General features: G+C 39.6%; 1 non-coding gene across 1 annotated transcript; it reads left to right on the forward strand.

Moving 5' to 3' along the window:
* The first annotated feature begins 4,547 nt into the window (after positions 1-4,547).
* LOC120107523 (small nucleolar RNA R71) lies at positions 4,548-4,653 on the forward strand. Its single transcript, XR_005509274.1, has one exon. It is a non-coding gene; the product is annotated as a small nucleolar RNA R71 (small nucleolar RNA).
* The last annotated feature ends 505 nt before the right edge of the window (positions 4,654-5,158 follow it).

Below are 5,158 nucleotides of genomic sequence, written 5' to 3' on the forward strand. Positions count from 1 at the left end.
GATGCGGCTGGAACGGGCTAATGGCGCTGGTGCACTACGTGGATCACGGAGGAAGAAATGGATCACGAGTTCTCGGTGGAGGCCGGATCGCAGGAAGATGAGATTGGCTCCGGATGCATCACGGGCAGAAGAAGGGCCGGAGGATCTGGTCGCAGGATCGTCGGGAGGTTGCCGTGGAAGGTGGACGGCCACGGGATCTGCGGGAGGGGAAGAAGATAAACAGTGAAATGCATTTTTAGTTTTTTTTTTTCTAACACTGTTCATATGAACAGTGTTTTCACGGAACACTGTTCATATGAACAGTGATTCCAGTAATTTTCGGAAAAAATTCTTTTCTTGCTCTATTTTGACATGAAAATGGGCATATGTGGATTTAAATTAAAGGTCTCCCCTGTTTTGCTTAGTTTGCAAACGTGATACGGAGATGAGAATTTATGAACCGTTGGATTGCTTGGGTGCATGCATGTCAGTTGGGCATTGGGCTCGAACCCAGTGTTATTGAACTGAAACGTGCTGGCTGATACGCTTGGAAGGCGAGGATATGTGAATTATTTACTTCTTATCATATTTTAAATTTATTTCAAAGATTGTTCTATTTTATGGTAAAATAAGTGGTTATCCGTTTAAGAACATTGAAAAGTGCTGGAAAAAGAATATTAAATTATAGATTAGTCAGCACTTATCACACCCCCAAACCTACATTTTGCTAGTCCTCGAGCAAAATAAAAAAAAAAAAAGCTCTAACTCACTTTCGCTGGCATCCCGATTGCATTTACCATATGCAACAAGGCTTTAAACTCCTAAGTTACCCTAGTGGACGAGTTATAGTCTCGTGAGGGTTTCTAGTGAAGATATCCACAAACTTCAAAATAAATCATTATTGTTATGATTTTTTTTTTTCTTTTTCCTTTTTTTTTCTCGTGAGGGTTTCTAGTGAAGATACCCACAAACTTCAATATTAAAATAAATCATTATTGTTATGAATTTTTTTTTCTTTTTCTTTTTTTTAAAAAAAATCTAATTTAACATACATAAATGATAAGAATTTCAAAGCACACACGGTTTTATTTACTAAGTCAGCCCAAATCCTAGGTCAAGATGCAATTCAAGTTGAAGTCATCAAGTTTCCGTTAGGGAAGTTGTAAGACTCATTTATGCTGGAGTGCTCGGTGAAATCTGGACCGTTCACAAGCTAAGTGTTTGGATCTCCAAAATGTTGCTAATACCAGTAGTTTCCAAGGATTGGTCGAAAGAACCTGCTCACTGATTCAAAATCATCTTATCTGCAGGATTTCGAGAGTTGTGGATGTTTACTTTAGTACCTCACGGGCTTTATCTGTAATATTCCAGTTTACTCGAATTTTTACAACGACGGCTTTCACACTATTATCTTTTTCAAGGTCAATACAGAGTTTTTTTTTTATAAAGATATATAAATTGTGCACTTTTACTCTTGTCGTGATTTCTCCGTGTAACGAGCAATCAGTCGACAACTCTCACACCAGTTGGCACAAGGTATCAGGCATCAAGACTCCCCTACGGACTTATGCTCGGAGTTCTCATCACAAGCCCACTTGACCTTTGACAATAGGTAGCCCTTTTCGATGTTCCTAACTAAATCCATGATTATTGATGATTTTTTTTTTTTGAATTAGATAAGTATGATTCATCAGGGTCCAAGATTGCTACTATACTATCAATATAATGTCGAGCCTAGACCTTAGAAGTGTCGGCCAGTGTGTAGTGAAATTCCGAAGCATTAATTAGCTTACAACTCCCTAAGAGAGACTTAATTAAAAGAACTTAAATTTGTATTACTTCCGACTAGTCATTGGGCTTTTTAGATTTTATATACCTTGTGTGTTTAGCATTCTCATATTAATGTATAGAAATGAGGTTTTTTAAAAACAAAAACTTTTTTTAATTTTTTTTATTATTATTATTTTATAAAAAATGAAAATGAACATATTTTTTTTAAAAAGATATTTTTATATTTTTATTTTTTTTGATAAACCTGACATTATGAAGTGAAAACGAATGCAAGAGATGCAAACAAAACAAAAAATGATTAAAAATACTTAAAAATACCTCCAAACCTAAACCTAACATTGTCCTCAATGTTAAAGAAAACTAAAAGAATTGGATTGCCTCCCAACAAGCGCTAAGTTTATTGTCTTCAGCCAGACACAGTGAGATAGTTTTTTGCATCTTCTTTTATGAGGTCATCTATTTTGTCTATCATAAAACACTCAACTTCCCTCGCGGGTTGGTCGGCCGCATTGAACACATTTAATTTTACCTTCATGTTCCCAAATGATATGTTCATTACCCCTGTTCTACAATTGATGCATGCATTGGCTGTTGCTAAAAAGGGCCGCCCAAGGATCACGGGGATTTGTTTCTTAGGATTAGGCTCGTGCTCCATATCAAGGACAATGAAATCTACTGAAAAATAGAATTTGTCTACCTTGACGAGAACATCTTCAATTATCCCACGTGGTGTTTTTACAGATCGATCAGCCAATTAAAGGGATACCGAGGTTGGTTTTAACTCACCTAAACCAAGTTTCTCATAAACTGAATAAGGTAAAAGGTTGACACTTGCCCCTAGATCTAAGAGTGCTCGATCAATGAAATTATTTCCTAAGACACAGGAGATGGTGGGAGCACTAGGATCTTTGAATTTTGGAGGAGTCTTGTGTTGGAGAATAGAACTCACTTGCTCAGTTAGGAAGACCTTTTTAGGCACATGTGCCCTAGATTTTCGCTTTTGTGTACAAAGGTCTTTGAGAAATTTGGCATAGGAGGGAACTTGTCTAATAGCATCAAGAAGCGGAAGGTTGATTTTCACTTGTTTGAAAACCTCCATCATCTCCTCTAGTGAAGTTTCCTTCTTGCCAAAGGGAGAGGGTGAATTAAGAGCTTCAGGAAATGGGGCCTTTGGGATGTGATTTTTGGCAGAAGGTGGACTTAGGGGTGGCAAAATATGACCCGATCCGCCAACCCGACCTGTGTTCGACTCGCCATAAACAGGTTTGGGTTTGGCCTAAACAGGTTCGGGTCGTAAACAGGTCGACCCGTTTAACCTGTTTATTAATTGGGTCGGATACGGGTTTTAGATGTCTGACCCGTTTAAACCGTTTAACCCGTTTAACTGTTGGGCAGGTTAAACAGGTCTAAACAGGTTAAACGAGTTAAACAGGTTAAACAGGTCTAAACAGGTTAAACGGGTCTAAACAGGTCTAAACAGGTCGGGTTGGGCAGGTTAAACAGGTTGGGTTGGACAGATTAAACAGGTCTAAACAGGTTAAACGGGTCAGGTTGGGCAAACAGGTTAAACAGGTCGGGTCGGGTTGGGTAAACAGGTTACCTGTTTATTAAACAGGTTAAACGGGTCGGGTCGGGTTACCTGTTTAATAAACAGGTCAGGTTCAGGTTTGCAATTCCTGACCCGTTTAATAAACAGGTCGGGTTCAGATTTATAGTTTTCTGACCCGACCTGTATTTGACCCGACCTGTTTATGCCTGACCCGACCCGATTGCCACCCCTAGATGGACTAGCTGAAGAAGAAGAAGATTTTAGATTTTTATTTGACACATGTCTATCCTCTTCTTCATCTTCCTTATTGTTATCTTCCCCAATCTTATTGTCTACTACACGTCCACTCCTTAGGGTAGCCAAAGCACTGGCTTGTTCCTGATGAATTGCATTTAATTGATTTTCTTGAGCCATATATTGTCCCCTAGGATTACTTAGTGGTTGGCTTGGAAGCTTTCCTTCCTCTCGCTTGTTCAGTGCATTAGCTAGTTGCCCCATTTGGGATTCTAGCTTGGCGATGGATTGCGTGTGAGAGTGCACCAATTGTGTAATGGTTTCCAAACCTTGAAGGGCGTTCAACACTTTCTCCTCAAAGGCTGTGTTTCTTTGGGGTGGAGGAGGAGTGTGTTGAAATTGAATCGAGGGACGGTAGGGATGAATATTTTGTGGGGTTTGAAAATTCTGAGGATTTTGAAAATTTTGGGAATAGGGTTGGGCTGTGTTCGAAGCTTGCTGCTTCCAAGAAAAATTTGGATGATTTCGCCATCCCGGATTATATGTATTAGAAAATAGGTCAGTACCCGATCTAGGCTGTGTTTGAGCAGCATTGATGTGTTCTTGCACGAGTTCGGGGAATTGGGGCGCTGAAGGGCACTCATGAATAGGGTGGGATGGGCTAGAATAGATAGTACACACTTGTGCTTGGGAAGAGTTCATGTAATGTCCACCTATCATCCGTTGGTCAATCTTATGGGACAATGCATCTACCTTGCTAGACAGGTCCATAGAATGACTTATTTCATAAATGGTCCCTTTTCTTTGAGAATTCGGAGGTGCTGGACGAGAACAAGAAGCATAGTGGAGGGAGTTTTCATTTAGATTTTCAAATAATTGCCATGCTTCATGCTCATTTTGAAGCATGAATGTCCCCCCGCATGCAGCATCGATCATCTGACGGTTTCGTTCAGTCAATCCGTCATAGAAACATTGCACTAGTTGCCACTTAGGTATTTGATGATGAGGGCATTTACGGATTAGGTCCCGAAATCTCTTCCAAGTTTCATGAAATTCTTCTCCCTCAGTTTGGGAGAAGCTTGTAATGGCACGTCTAAACTGGTTTGTTCTTCCTATGGGAAAGTATTTTTTTAGGAATTCTTGTTGCATTTGATCCCAAGAACGAATCGAGTTGGCTTCTAAAGAATTTAACCATTGTTTGGCTCTATCTTTAAGGGAGAAGGGGAATAATCTAAGTTTTAGAGCATCATCAGTAAAGTTCTAAATCTTGACAGTAGTGCAAATCTCAAGGAATTCATCTAGGTGTTTATATGGGTCTTCATTGGTGAGCCCATAAAAAGATGGGAGCATTTGGATCACACTAGATTTTATTTCATATTGTACGGCTGCTACTTCAGGTAATCGAATGCAAGATGGGGAAGTGTAAATGGTGGGAGTAAAGTACTCCCTCAGGAGTTTGGGTTGTTCTTCAGCCATCTCAAGAGGTGGGAATGATTCTAAGGTTTTGATTTCAGCTCGAATATTTCTAAGGGTCCGTTCTATTTCAGGGTCAAAAGGTAATAGGTTACGTACTCTAGAACGACTTCCTTGCATACACTAGTACTT

The sequence above is a fragment of the Phoenix dactylifera genome, chromosome 11 (genome assembly GCF_051530095.1).
Source record: "Phoenix dactylifera cultivar Ajwa chromosome 11, Ajwa_hap1_PhDact_Kaust_v1.1, whole genome shotgun sequence".
Lineage (NCBI taxonomy): Eukaryota > Viridiplantae > Streptophyta > Magnoliopsida > Arecales > Arecaceae > Phoenix > Phoenix dactylifera.